Source organism: Lathyrus oleraceus, chromosome 7 (genome assembly GCF_024323335.1).
Source record: "Lathyrus oleraceus cultivar Zhongwan6 chromosome 7, CAAS_Psat_ZW6_1.0, whole genome shotgun sequence".
Classification (NCBI taxonomy): Eukaryota; Viridiplantae; Streptophyta; class Magnoliopsida; order Fabales; family Fabaceae; genus Lathyrus; species Lathyrus oleraceus.
Genome location: NC_066585.1, coordinates 478,978,079 through 478,993,746, shown reverse-complemented (window position 1 = coordinate 478,993,746; position 15,668 = coordinate 478,978,079).

Sequence of the window (15,668 nt, the reverse complement as noted above, 5' to 3'; positions counted from 1 at the left end):
CAAATGAGCATGATTAGTGATATAATCGTTACCTCTTGTGGTGATTGTAACCTTTGATGCAGATCTATGTAGCGATCCCGAACGTTGAGCGATGACAACGCCTCTACTCAGTCCACACGAACGGATTCCTTCAATCTTAGTGCTAGCTACTACGAATGAAGGCTTTGAGTGAGAGAGAGAGAGAGAGAGAGAGAGAGAGAGAGAGAGAGAAACGAAATTGCAACTGCACAAATGCTTCTGCACAAGGGTTCTATTTATAGAACCACTTGTGTGGACTATAAGCTAAAAATCCCACTTAAGTGTATGTGGCCCATATCTTATAATATGCCAAAATCACTTAAGCGCATGGTACCTTACCATATTTCATATTCTACTTAAGTACACCGTACCTTACGATGTTCTACAATTCACTTAAGTGCAGCGTACCTTACGGTGTTCCTTAGTTATACTATCTCTCATCAATCCGTCATTTTGTGTGTGACCCTATAGGTTTTCGCGGCATTGGCAATTATATTAAATCACGTATTTAACATAATATATAATGAGCGGTATCTAGCAACACATCACTGCTACCCGAGACACGAAAATGTCATGTGATCTGACAAATCCTTTTGTGATAATACTTATGTTTACAATTACCCTCTTTCCCTTATGTCTATATTGAACACAAGGCATAGACCGTGTCATCCTTGTCCAGTTCAATATTGGGTCCATAGACATTTATCCTGTTACGAAGGATGGGAAAATTCCATCTAGGTCACTCATGTCCCTTAGCATGCTTCGTGGAGTATCCATTAACTGTCTTTATGGTCATCCAGTTACGGATAATGTTTGATCATCAATAAGGCACTCGACTCTACATCTAGGGTCCATAGTGGTTTCAGGTCGAAGAGTGGCATACACCATTATCACCATGAGAATAACTTATGACACTTTGCATAACATTCTATATAGTATTCTCATAGCGGGTCAATCCAGTATAAATATTACTCTTAATATTCATATCTATGTTTAAGACTTGATAACTCCTTATCCATGATCCATGAGATGTGATCATCAGTCTATACACATAATAGTCTTAATGCTTTAATGTTATCCCACTTCACAATAAAGCTCGACTACGGATACTTTAAGAATAGTGTCCTTATGTTTAATGTGATCTCATGATTAAGTCACACTTGATACATTAAACGGACTAGCTATTCTAGGGACTTTATTAAACAAACATAATAAAGAAAAAGCCTTTTATTATTAATAAATAATTCGATACAAGTACCAAAAGTATTGGCCTCTGGGGCTTACACCAACAATCTCCCACTATCACTAGAACCGTATCTTTCTTTGAACTTTTCCAACTCACATCGCTACCGTTTAAGCAAAACACATAACCAAATTGCGATCTAAAGTCATCCTTATCTGTCTGGAAGCTAGCATCGATGTGTCCAAAAACAGCCAACTCTTCCTGACCTCCATATATAAAGAATGAATCCTTAGTCCTTCTCAAATACTTAAGGATATTCTTGACAGCTACCCAATGAGCATCACCAGGATCAGATTGGTACCTACTCGTTGCACTTAAAGCATACGAGACATCTGGTCGAGTACATAACATGGCATACATGATAGATCCTATTGCAGATGCATATGGAATCTTATTCATGCGATCCCTTTCTTCCTTAGTTGAAGGGGATTGTGTTTTTAATAGACACAGGCCATGTTGCATAGGTATGAATCCTTTCTTGGAATCATGCATATTAAAGCGTCTCAGCACTTTGTCTATGTACATACTCTGACTTAGGCCGAGCAGTTTTTGTGATCTATCTCTATAGATTCTGATTCCTAATATATAGGCTGCTTCACCTAGGTCCTTCATAGAAAAGCATTTCCCCAACCAAGACTTTACTTGTTGCAGGGTAGGGACATCGTTTCCAATGAGTAATATGTCATCTATATATAATACCAGGAAAACGATCATGCTCCCACTAACCTTCTTGTACACACAGGGCTCATCTTCGTTCTTGATGAATCCATATTGTTTTACCATTTCATCAAAATGAAGATTCCAGCTTCTGGAAGCTTGCTTCAATCCATAGATTGATCTTTGTAACTTACATATCTTTTGGGCTTCTTCTGGTATGTCAAATCCTTCAGGTTGTGTCATGTACACAACCTCAAGAAGATTCCCATTAAGGAAAGCAGTTTTGACATCCATCTGCCATATTTTATAATCATGATATGCAGCGATAACAAGTAAAACCCAAACAGATTTAAGCATTACAACTGGTGAAAAGGTTTCATCATAGTCAACCCCATGAATTTGTTTATATCCCTTTGCAACCAGTTTTGCCTTATAGGTATGTACCTTACCATCCATGTCAGTCTTCTTTTTGAAGACCCACTTGCATCCTATAGGGTTAACTCCTACAGGAAGCTCTACCAAGGTCCAAACTTGGTTTGTGTACATGGAATCCATTTCAGATTTAGGGTTTTAGAGGTGAGTAGGGTGACTAGTGTAGTCCCACATGGTCAAAGAATGCTTGGGGATGAGAATTAGGGTTTAGGTGGATTGGGCACACCCCAAAATGATCAATAGATCTTGGTGGATCTCAAATATGAACACCATGCCTTGAGTTTATGCTTTACTATTATGAGTGTAAATTCAAATGAGATGATGGGATGATGAATGAATGCCAATGTATTAGGGTTGTGGAAATTGTATAAGAGGTAGGGTAAATTTGGGGGTATGATAATTAGTTTCTTAACATAATCTTTTCTATAGTAATTCTTGTTAAAAATGTTTAATGTTATTTAGACAAACATGAAAGTAACTTAGTAATGTTAGTTGCAGTTGTATCAAGTAAAATGTTTAATATTGTTGTTGTTGTTGTTGTTGCTGAAATTTAGTATTTAACGATTCTATTAATTTTGTTTATCTGTTGTTGATGTTATTGTTATTGTTGTTGTTGTTGTTGTTGTTGTTGAGATTTAATGTTTAAAGATTCCATAAAAAAATTTATTGTTGTCGTGTGTGTTGTTAAGATTTATGGTTTAAGGATTCTATTGATTTTGTTTTTGTTGTTGGTGGTGGTGTTGTTAATGATGATGACACATAAGATTTAGAATTTGTCAACAAACTTGATGCTTTACATATTAAAACAAAAAAAAGTAGGTTAAAAATAAAATTTTGTAAACATGACTTTACCCATTGGCTATCGTTAAAAACTAAGATAAAAAGTAGCGCAGTTTTGAAAATCCAAAAAATGTTGTTGTTGGGGATCGAACCCACGACCAGTGGCACTTTCCCCTCGGTTATTCAAAAATCGAGGGGTAAAGTGGAAGGTTTTCATATCTCCCTTCCTTACCTCGCCTGTGTAACCGAGGTTATAGACCCTTGTAAGACCCCAATTTTTACCCTAAGATCCATCATGTTATTCTCATCATATGCATTAGCATTGGGATCACACCTTGGCATCCTCCTTACCCCTCATCCATTGGGTTTGCATTGGGAGTGATCACCAAGCATATTTGATTAAATCATACTTCATTTATCTTTATTTTACTAACCCAAAAACCAAAAATATGTCATTGTATAGTTTAACTCTTTTGTAGGTAGTGTACATGCTCACCTATGCTCTACCAAGTTCATATTTAGGGTTTAAGACCCTCATTGCAAGGAGCTCAATCAAGAAGAGGTTTACTATGGCTCTAAGCATCATGTATGAATCTCCATGATCTTCACATGTTATTTTGATCAAGAAATCATCAAGAGTTTGGAGTTGGTTTCCCTTGGAAACCCTAATTCATCTAGGTATCTAGTGTGACTTCTTCAACAAGCTTCTTCACAAATTGATCAAATATTTAAAAGTATGCTTCAAATTTCATCATCTTATGCATATATGATCCTCCATGAGTTCCAAAAGTCAAGAGAATATCAAGCTAGCAAATTGGTTCATGGTGGTTGAACAGAGGAATTCAACTGATCAAAACTGGGGTTCCCTAGACCCTATCTCCTACAATTTTGTCATATTAAAATGATTACAAGAGAAAGGTTACTCTAAATGACATTACAAACAACTTTAATGTTGAGGTCAAGAGCTATTTTTTCTTGGAAAGTCATTTTTTATGGTGAAAGATTATAGGTCATTTTGTGTAAACCCTAATTTGGAGGTCAACCTCCCAAGACCATAACTTGCTCAAGTTTTATGAGATGAAAGTTATTCAAGGTTCATAATCAAATTCAATATTTCTACTTCAACTTTGATGTTTGGAGGAAGAGAAAATTCAACTTTTAAATGCATGTGATATGAGGATACATTTTAGGTCATTTTGGGCCAATACCATTGAACAAGTGATTTTCCTCAAATTCTAAAATGCATAACTCCTTCATACTAAATCCAAATGAGGTCAAATTTGTGACCTATTTTAAGGACCTTGAGAGAGCTACAACTTTGATAAAGGAACGTTTCTCATTTGAATCCCATATAAAAAGTTACACAAAGTGGAAGAAGTGAACATATGGCTTGGTACTTAGAAATTTGTTTGATATGTTTGATTTTTCAAACTTCCATATTAAAATTCATCATGATCCAAGCTTCAAATGAAAAAGTGTTCAGCATGAAAGTTGTTCCTCTCGATCTAACCTTTCCAAAAAGTCCCAATTCATCCCATTTGGACAAAGTATGAGTGACTTGTGCATGGCTTAAAGTTGGATGATCATTTGGCATGATTGAACTTCCACTTTCCATACACAAATGCATGGCTTGTTAACATGACTTCAACATTGCTCATATATGATTTTGGACCTGAATGCATCATTACATGGGCCTATCACACTCCCATGCATCCATGCTATAACACCCCAAAATTTGCCCTCCTCATTCATGCATTCATTTCATATTGCATTTCATCATGTCAATCAGAATTAGATCCGAAAAAAAATAAATAAATAAAATAAAAAAATAAAATAAAAAAATAAAAATAAAAAAAATAAAAATAAAAATAAAAAAAATAAAAAAAATATAATAAAAAATTTTGGACTTGGGTCTCTCTCATTTGAGCCCACAAAACCATGAAATTCAGTCTATAAATACCAAGGCTTCACTTGAGAAAAAGGGAGAGAAGCAAAATACTCTGAGGTTTCCTTGGAACAAAACCCTGAGGAAAAAGATAGTGAGAGAAGAACTAACAGGGTTCAGAGCAGCCTCCAAACCCTGAAGGGAACTCAACTGTACAGAATCACCTCTGCCTCACATAAACCCTTAAGATTGTTTTGTAAACCTCACGGGTGCAACTCAATTTCAATCAAGCTCTCCAATCAGGTTTGCCATATATCCATCATCTTTATGCCTTTATTTTGAATGCTCTAAATGTATGAGGTATTATGGGTGAATTTGATACCCTTTTGATGCATGTGTTTGACAAGAGGTTTAGGCCTCCTACCCTTGGTTGATTTTTGTGAGCTTTTTGTGAATTTTGATGGAATTATTCATGTGGTTACATTTTGATTTGGGGGCAACTCTTGGTTACCCTATCTTGTTTCACTAACCCTTTTGTTGAGTTTTTGTGAAGGCACATGACTTTTGCAGGGATAACTTGCGTGGTTTCCCACTTTATTTGTGGGATAACCCCTGGAGGTTCATTCCGATTACCTGTACTGACCCACTTTCTTTGATGATGTTAGCTTGGAAGGATCTCAGGGTTTCCCATTCCTTTAATTGCTGTTACTTCGGATCTTCATCCGGGTGGTACTTTTACCTCTTTTCCGCATTTTATCGCTTTCTTAGCTGGAAGATCTCGATAGGAGGCATTTGTTTTCTTTTGTTTATTTACTTCTGAGCCCCTTGTTGGCACATTTACTTTATACATGTTTGTTTTGTATGTGTTCGTATCCCTGCAGGTAGCGCGGTTCCTTCATCAAGGACTGCCTTTTTGCCCTTGAGCATCCCAAACCCTAAAACCCAAAGCAACACGTTAACTCCTTCTACTACAGGCGAGTAAGTCTCCAAAGGTCGAGCATCCGGTAGATTGCGTAGTGACGTCGTTCGTCCAAAACCCAATCCATAACCCCATAGTTAGCCGAACTACGTTTTGCTCTGATTCTCAGGCCAGATGAGATACGTAGGCATAAGACGCGATGTCTTAGCGAGCACACATCCCCCCAACCCATAGGTAGCCGAGCTACGAAGACTCTGATTCTCATATTCAGATGAGATACGTATGCAGTGGATGCGACATCCGCGCGAGTCATTTTCATTTAACCCCCTTTTTTTTAGTAAATAACACATTAGATAAACCCACACCCTTTAGACAAGAACTACAAAAGTGGATCCCGTAGAGTACTACAAATGCGTAGGGGTGCTAATACCTTCCCTTCGCATAACCGACTCCCGAACCCAAGATTTGGTTGCGAGACCCTGTCTTGTCCTTTCCTTTTTCAGGTTTACTTCGAGCGTTTCCTTCCCCTCCTTTGGGATGAATAACGCACGGTGGCGACTCTTCTGTCTTTTTCTTTCGCCGGTTGTTTTTTTCGCGCACTGTATTTTTCAGGTTGCGACAGCTGGCGACTCTGCTGGGGACTAAGAAGTTGACCTCTTGCTGGTCCATCTTCCCTAAGCGAGTCCCTCCTAGCTTGTGTGATTTCTTGTTTATTGGGTGTTCATGCTTTTGTACATTTATTTGCTTACCTGCTTGCATGCATCTGTTGTATCTATTGGATCTGTTTGTTTGTTTGTTGGGATGGGATGTTCTATGAGAGATAAGCCCATTACCCAGGCTTGAGTGTACACACAGGTTTTAGAGTGGATGATCATGAGGCTTGCGTGGCATGTTGCTACGTTAAGTCGTTTGTGAAGAACCACACCCAGACGAGGTTTCTTTTGGATATATTATGTCCTACGGATGTTCCGTAACGACATGGTGTTCCTTTAGAAATCGTCGACTCTGGTGACCATTTTCCGAGAACTCAGTCGAGGCCTCTCCTCCGAGACGTGATTATGTTAGCTCTGGTGGGCGCATTCTCGCTGATCAATCCGAGGACCCCGAGACTGGGAACTTGCTTTAGGATGTCCTGTTGAGGGGAGTCAATGGAGGTCTTTTATCCCGTAATAATGCCAAACCTTCAGTGGTAAAAGTATTATTCGCGACTGAAGGGCTGAAGCTGACGAACTTCTGTTCTTAGAACCTACCAGTGAGGGGTGGGCTAAATTCAGGAAACCTTAACCTCCAACCAACCCGGTTTTCTGGAACAGAGTTTTGGTCTTGTATTATATTCCTCAGTGAATTTCTCTCCAGGCAGTGCAACCTGACAGATGTTCAAGCGGATCCATCAATTCTGATTGACATGCCTTTGCATTGCATAACATCATCTGCATATTTGCATCCAACATCTCATGCTTATTCATTTGCAGGGTATTCCCTTTCAAAATGGGGGTGCCTTAAAACTGAACAAGCAGTGCATCGTATACCAAGCATATTAACCCTTGTCTGTTTTGCAGGTGTCACCGCAGTGTCTAATGTTTGTTCCCTGTATCAGGAAGTTATTGGTCCCAAGCGAGTCCACAGGTACCCGACAAAGGAAAATCGTCTACAGCTAGCGATGGACCAAGTACAGAAAGAGCTGGCTGATATGCGTGAAAGGATAGATCAGTTCATGACATTGATGACTGGTATGGCAGAAGGCCAAGCGAAGCTGAGGGAATTGGTTGAGCAACCGAGACCCGATCCGGAGGTGGAGATACCAAATGCTGAGGGAAACCCTGGTAACCCTGGGAACGCTGATAACCCTGTGAACACTGGTAACGCGGGCAACGTAAATGCTGATGGAAACCCGGGTAATGTTGGCAACACAGGGAATGTTGGGAATGGTATTGGCGGAAGGTACGATGTGAATCAAGGAATTCGGATTAACGGGCGCCCCGTTACTGAAGATTATCAGTGTGATCAATTTTCTTTGCACGACGAGGCCCTCAAGACCACTCGCCGTATGGATGAGCTTGCTGAGAAGCTCAAATCTTTGGAGTCTCAAAATTCCTTAGGCTTTGATGTCACAAATCTTGGTCTGGTTCAGGGAGTAAGGATTCCTCACAAGTTCAAACCCCCTACTTTTGAGAAATACAACGGGGCTTCTTGCCCACGCACTTATCTCCAATCTTATTTGGGAAGGTTGGGAGCTCACACGGAAGATGAAAAGCTGTGGATGTACTATTTTGAAGACAGTCTAACTGGAGCTTCTCGTGAATGGTATTCTCATTTGTCTCGTACTACCATCAAGAGCTGGAAAGACTTGGTAGAGGCTTTTGTCAAGCAATATCAATACAACTTGGACATGGCTCCGAATCGGACCTTGTTGCAAGGTATGTCCCAGACTGCCAAGGAGACCTTTAGAGAATATGCTCAGCGTTGGAGACAAATTGTTGCATCCGTCCAACCCCCTATGTCTGAAAGGGAGATGGCGGACATGTTCATGAACACTCTTCAAGGCAATTATATTGAGAGATTGGCTGCTTGCCCGTCAATCAGCTTTGCAGAGATAGTAATTGCTGGAGAAAGAATCGAGAGTCTGTTGAAGATGGGCCGAATTCAAGACAATAGTGTTTCCAACCCATCAGGTCCCAAGAGACCGTTTGCTGGTAACGGTCAGCGAAGAAAAGAAGGCGAGGCAAGCGTTGTGTATGCCGGCAGAGACAGGGGTAGAGGACGCCCTAATTATTATCAAGATCAAGTGGCCGCGGTCACTATTCCAACACCTGTTCCTCAACCGCAATATCATCCGCAACAACAACCCAGGTACAACAATCAACAACAAGGAGGTAATCCGGGTCAACAGAGACACTATCAACAACGTCCAAGGCAGACGGACCGGGTCATCGAGCCAATCCCAATGCCTTATTCAATATTACTTCCCAAGCTGATTGACATGAATCTGGTTACGTTGAGAACTCTGGCCCCACCAATCGATCCCAATAATTTGCCTAGAGGTTATGATGTCAACGCCAGATGTGCTTTTCACTCCAACGCACCTGGCCATACTACAGATAATTGCAAGGCTCTCAAGTTAAAGGTACAAGATTTGAGAGATGCCCAGGCTATCAATTTTGCTCCGGTGCCTAATGTTATCTAGAACCCGATGCCGGCTCACGACAGGCAGAGGATTAATGCTGTTGATAGTAGGGAAACTTTGAATTTGGTTTCTGATGTGGCTAAAGTGAAGACTTCACTATCGGTGGTTAAAGACCGACTTCTGAAGGGACAAATTTTCCCGGGCTGTGGGGAAGAATGCAGAAATTGTCAAGCTGCCGAAAATGGATGTGACAGTTTGAGAAGGGGTATTCAGCAACTGATAGATGAAGGTTGTCTTCAGTTCGATCAGGCCCGTCCAGTGAAGAATGATGTATCGACGGTGATGTTTTATTTCACTCCTGAAGAAATATATGTTCCCGAGAGACCCGCTCCGATGACAATATATTTCCCAGAAAGTTCAGCACCAATCGCAATTTACTCTGACAGCCCTCAACCGACTTTGGTTGGTCCAATCACCATCACGGTACCAGGACATGTTCCGTATGAGAAAGACAGTGCTATCCCGTGGCACTATGGGGCTGATATCTACTGCCAAGGGCAGAAAGTTAACGAAGAAGACATTGACATTGGTAGCTCCGCTGTAGACAATGTTGGAGGGGTTGGTGGCTTCACTCGCAGTGGACGCCTATTTGCACCATCAACATTACGCGCGAATACTGAAGCCGAGGAAGCTGCCAAGGCTAAAGGGAAACAGGTATCCACCGAAGAGGTTACTACTGAGGAAGATCCTCCTAAGACCGCATTCGAGAAGGAAGTGGATAAGTTTATGAGGATTATCAAGAAAAGTGACTACAAGGTAGTCGACCAGCTAAATCAGACACCCTCAAAGATCTCCATTCTCTCACTATTGCTGTGCTCTGAGGCGCACAGAGCAGCCTTGTTGAAAGTACTGAATATGGCCTATGTTCCACCGGAGATAACTGTTAACCAGCTGGAGTCGGTAGTTTCCAATGTAAATGCTAGCCGGGGGCTAGGTTTCACCGATAATGACCTGACGTCTGAGGGCAGGAATCACAACAAAGCCTTGCATATCACAATGGAGTGCAAAGGGGTGATGCTTTCCCATGTTTTGGTTGATACAGGCTCTTCTCTGAATGTTCTTCCAAAGAAAGCCTTAATGAAGTTGGATTGCGATGGCATCATCCTGAGGCCAAGTAATTTAGTTGTGAGGGCTTTTGATGGCTCTAAGAGAGCTGTCTTTGGCGAAGTTGAGTTGCCAGTTAAGATTGGACCGCAGGTGTTCAAGAGCACCTTTTATGTGATGGATATCCAGCCTGCCTACAGCTGTCTGCTAGGTCGGCCTTGGATTCATGTTGCCGGTGCTGTTACTTCTACCCTCCACCAGAAGCTCAAATATGAACTAGAAGGTCAGATCGTCACTGTATGTGGTGAAGTGGATATTTTTGTTCGCCACCTATCTACATTTAAGTATGTAGAGATGGACGGCGAGATGCATGAGATGCTGTGTCAGGGCTTCGAAACTACAAACATCAATGAGGTCGCGCCCGAAGCTATCTTTTCACCTGAGTTTGAGAAGGTTGGGACTTCTATCTCTTCATACAAGCAAGCTGTCGAAGTGGTTAAAGCTGGTAATGTCCAAGGCTGGGGCAAATTTGTGGAGCCAGTCATCAAAGAAGACAAGTTTGGATTAGGGTATGCTCCGGGATCTCAGAAGAAGAAAACCGGTACTCTCTCCAGCGGGGGTTTGGTTTCCCCCCACATCGTCAATGCTGCAGATGAAGACAAGGCTGACAGCGACTGTGACTTAGATAGCTGGATTCGCCCGTGTGTCCCGGGAGAAAAGCTCGACAATTGGTTGTCTGAAAAAACCGTCCGGGTTACTCTAATGAAAGAGTGATTTTTATTGTTTTCCTTTATTACATGCATAATAAAGTCTTACACTTTGCCCAAGGTGTAACGGCTCATTTGTAGGGCCATCCATTTAGTTACGTTTCGCAATTATTTTTATCATCAATAAAGGACGGCTTTTGCAAACAATTTTGTGTTCTCTTTCTTTCAGTTTTTTTTACTTTTACAAAAAAAATGGCAATGTTTCTTTTTTCGTTTTTCCTTTCTTTCAAAAAAAAAACTCTCATTCTAAGGTAAAGCATGATCCTCCATCATGCAGAGCCGACCACTCGGATCTCACTACTAACGACACTGCTATGGCCAAGTATGACTTCAACAATCCTATCTATCAAGCCGAAGAAGGGGCTAAGGAAGATTGTGAATTGCCTGAAGGGTTAGCCAGATTGTTGAAACAGGAGGACCGAGCTATTACACCTTATCAGGAGGTGATTGAGACTGTCAACATCGGTACCGCAGACGACAAGAAAGAAATCAAGATCGAGGCCAGTCTACAGGCCGAGAGAAAAAACCGTTGATCATGTACTTGACTGTGTTAGAAAGGTCAATGGGTTGTGTGCTCGGTCAGCATGACGAGTCAGGTCGAAAAGAGCATGCAATATACTATCTTAGCAAAAGTTTACCGACTATGAACAAAGATACTCATTGCTCGAGAAAACTTGCCGCGCTTTGGCATGGGCTGCTCGCCGACTAAGACAGTATATGTTGACTCACACGACTCTATTGATATCAAAAATGGATCCAGTCAAGTATATTTTTGAAAAGCCATCACTTACCGGAAAGGTTACTAGGTGACAAATGATACTGACAGAGTATGACATCCAATACACTTCACAAAAAGCCATCAAGGGAAGTGTCTTGTCAGACTATCTTGCAGAGCAACCGATTGATGATTACCAACCTATGAGGTTTGACTTTCCTGATGAGGACATCATGTTTCTCAAATCGAAAGATTGAGAGGAACCACTCCCGGAGGAGGAGCCTGACCCTGAATCCAAATGGGTTATGATGTTTGATGGGGCGGTCCACGTCAATGGTCACGGAGTTGGTATAGTGTTGATCACACCGGAAGGGGGTTCATATGCCATTTGGTGCCAGAATAACTTTTCCCTGCACCAACAATGAAGCCGAATACGAAGCTTGTATCCTAAGACTTGAGGAAGCCGTCAATATACAGATTAAAACCCTGGATGTATACGGGGATTCAGCTTTGGTCATCAATCAAACCAACGGGAAATGGTATACACCTCAGCCTCATCTGGTTCCTTACAGAGACTACACGAGAAGATTGTTAACTTTCTTTTGAAGAAAACCAATTTGCTGATGCTTTGTTTACCTTGTCTTCGATGATTAAGGTGCTATGCTGGAACTACGTACCCAGAATTGACGTATCTCGGTCAGAGACGAATGAAGAAAGCATTTGGTCAGAAAGTGCGCCCTCGGGGGTATCAAGTCGGTGAATTGGTACTCAAAATATTTCTTCCTCCCAACACAGATCACAGGGGCAAATGGACACCGAACTATGAGGGTCCGTACGTGGTTAAAAGGATTTTCTATGGCGGAGTTTTGATGCTAACAACCATGGATGGCGAAGGATTCCCGTCCCCTATTAACCCATACGCAGTTAAAAAAAAATACTTCGCATAAAATAGACCCACTGGACGATAAAAAGAATAGTCCAAGCAAAAAAAGGGCATCCCGACGAACCAAAAAAAAAAGAATAAAGAGGTTCGGGCAAAAATTAGGGATATAAAAAAGAGTACACCCGGTGAGTCGAAAACCCAAAAGGGAGGCTCAGGCAAAAATGGGTATCCCGGTGGATTGAAAACCCGAAAAGGGGGCGATCCAGGCAAAAGTTAGGGAATAAGCGAATGACTGTGATCTGAGTTCATCAGTGTTATATCACTGTTTCATTCAATCCGACAATCTTCGAAGGTTAAAGATCGACTAATCATCCACTTCAGAAAGCAAGATGAGCAGAGCGTCTTGAGGACATACGAGTCATAGCAGAGTCGAAACTCAGTGGGACCCCGTATCCCCATTGCCATTAGGATAGTTCTCTTTTTATAGCGATCACCTCTTTTCAGGGATCAGCTTCCTGATACCCTCGCCTATTCCTGGCACAAATTTTCTCCCCATTAAGAGTCGAATAATTCAGTTAAAGAGCCTCTTTATTTTTCATTTATCAGTTTGTTTGCAAATATGTCCGAATTTTTGATAAAACATATTGCATATGAACATAATGGTGGCTTTTGCAGATGATTTGCACAGGAAAACATTTAAAATTGCTTTGAATGTGCTTAATCCCGAACGGTGAATTCAAACCGAGTAATTCCCCGGGGCATACGTGTATTTTTTGGTTACAGGTCACAGGAACCGGATGCCAAGTCATGAATCCTCACCCCCAAGCGGTTGACAAAGCCTCTCCTCTGCAGAGCAGGTTCCCCAGTAGAGTTGACAGTATCCAGACTGTATATCCCCAGTAGAGTTGACAGTATCCAGACTGTATATCCCCAGCGGAGTCGACAATGCCAGACTGTATCTTCCCAGCAACAGCGGAGTAGTCGCATACCCAACAGACAAGAGGGTGGTGTTCCCAGTGTTCATCTCATTCCCCCAGCAGATTATTTCTAACAGATTTGTTCTAATCCCCAGCTTGAGGATGATTAGCAAGTTCATATCCCCAGCAAAGGTCGATTCATACGACATTTCCCCAGGAAGTGCTTTCCTCACAGACTCTCCTCACAGAGCCTCGCCAAACAAGGTTCCCATAGTTGATACTCCCCCAGCAAGGTCAACTTTTCAAAAGGCCGATTTATTTTCGGTGGCTCCCCGGTCCCGGCAGATGGATTGTTCCCCACAGAGCATTCAAGGATTGATACAACGATCCGCTCCCTACCAGAGTTGCTTCCCCAAGCAGATTTCTTTTTTTCTTTTGCACCATGCATAACATTTGCATTTGCATTTGCATGCATATCAAACATACACATAAGCTGATAAACATGTCCTTCAAAGCAGACTGAAGAATTGCTTTACAACCAGAGTCATGAGATCCAACCAGAGGATCAAGCGTGAGTGATCCAGCCTGAGGGTCATTTCAAAGATTCAGCCTGAGAATCGTGTTCCAGTGATCCAACCTGAGGGTCATTTCGAAGATTCCCCAGTGAAGTCGCCTACAAGCTTTATTTCCCCAACAAGTCTAATTGAGGAGTCGTTACAACATGTTCTAGCCCGAAGAATATGTACGAAGCCCAAAAGTGGAATATGCTCGAAGCTGCGTATCTAATATGAAGGTTGGGTGTAGATTTCAAAAGAGGGTCAACCAGCGCATGCCTCAGATGCGGGATCCTAATGATGGGAATTTATCATCAAAATAATCCAGATCTAGCCAGAAGATCGAAATAGATTCAGCCAGAGAATCGAAACAATTCAGATCTAGCCAGAAGATCGAAGTAGATTCAGCCAGAGAATCAAAGGAAATAGATTCAACTAGAGAATCGAAACAAAGGAGATCTAGCCAGAAGATCGAAGAAGATCTAGCCAGAAGATCGAAGTCAGGTCTATCCCGAAGACCGGAAATAGATTCAGCCAGAGAATCGAAACAATTCAGATCTAGCCAGAAGATCGAAGTAGATTTAGCCAGAGAATCAAAGGAAATAGATTCAGCCAGAGAATCAAAACGAAGGAAATCTAGCCAGAAGATCGAAGAAGATCTAGCCAGAAGATCAAAATCGTATCCAGCCCGAGGATCAAAATTAATATCCAGCCAGAGGATCGAAACTCCAGATTAAGCCAGAGGATCGGAAGAAAAATAAACAGCACTGTGTATTTCCGCGTTTTTGTGGTGTTCTCGGAGCGCAAATTTTCGGTCTATCTTTGGTATTCAATCACAGCTCATCCCGTTTGTCTGATAAGCTGTTCGCTTTCATCCTACTCGGTTTAGCTGATGATTGAATAGAGGCAGCTGTAACACCCCAAAATTTGCCCTCCTCATTCATGCATTCATTTCATATTGCATTTCATCATGTCAATCAGAATTAGATCCGAAAAAAATAATAATAATAATAATAATAATAAAAATAAAATAAATAAATAAAATATAATAAAAAATTTTGGACTTGGGTCTCTCTCATTTGAGCCCACAAAACCATGAAATTCAGTCTATAAATACCAAGGCTTCACTTGAGAAAAAGGGAGAGAAGCAAAATACTCTGAGGTTTCCTTGGAACAAAACCCTGAGGAAAAAGATAGTGAGAGAAGAACTAACAGAGTTCAGAGCAGCCTCCAAACCCTGAAGGGAACTCAACTGCACAGAATCACCTCTGCCTCACATAAACCCTTAAGATTGTTTTGTAAACCTCACGGGTGCAACTCAATTTCAATCAAGCTCTCCAATCAGGTTTGCCATATATCCATCATCTTTATGCCTTTATTTTGAATGCTCTAAATGTATGAGGTATTATGGATGAATTTGATACCCTTTTGATGCATGTGTTTGACAAGAGGTTTAGGCCTCCTACCCTTGGTTGCTTTTTGTGAGCTTTTTGTGAATTTTGATGGAATTATTCATGTGGTTACATTTTGATTTGGGGGCAACTCTTGGTTACCCTATCTTGTTTCACTAACCCTTTTGTTGAGTTTTTGTGAAGGCACATGACTTTTGCAGGGATAACTTGCGTGGTTTCCCACTTTATTTGTGGGATAACCCCTGGAGGTTCATTCCG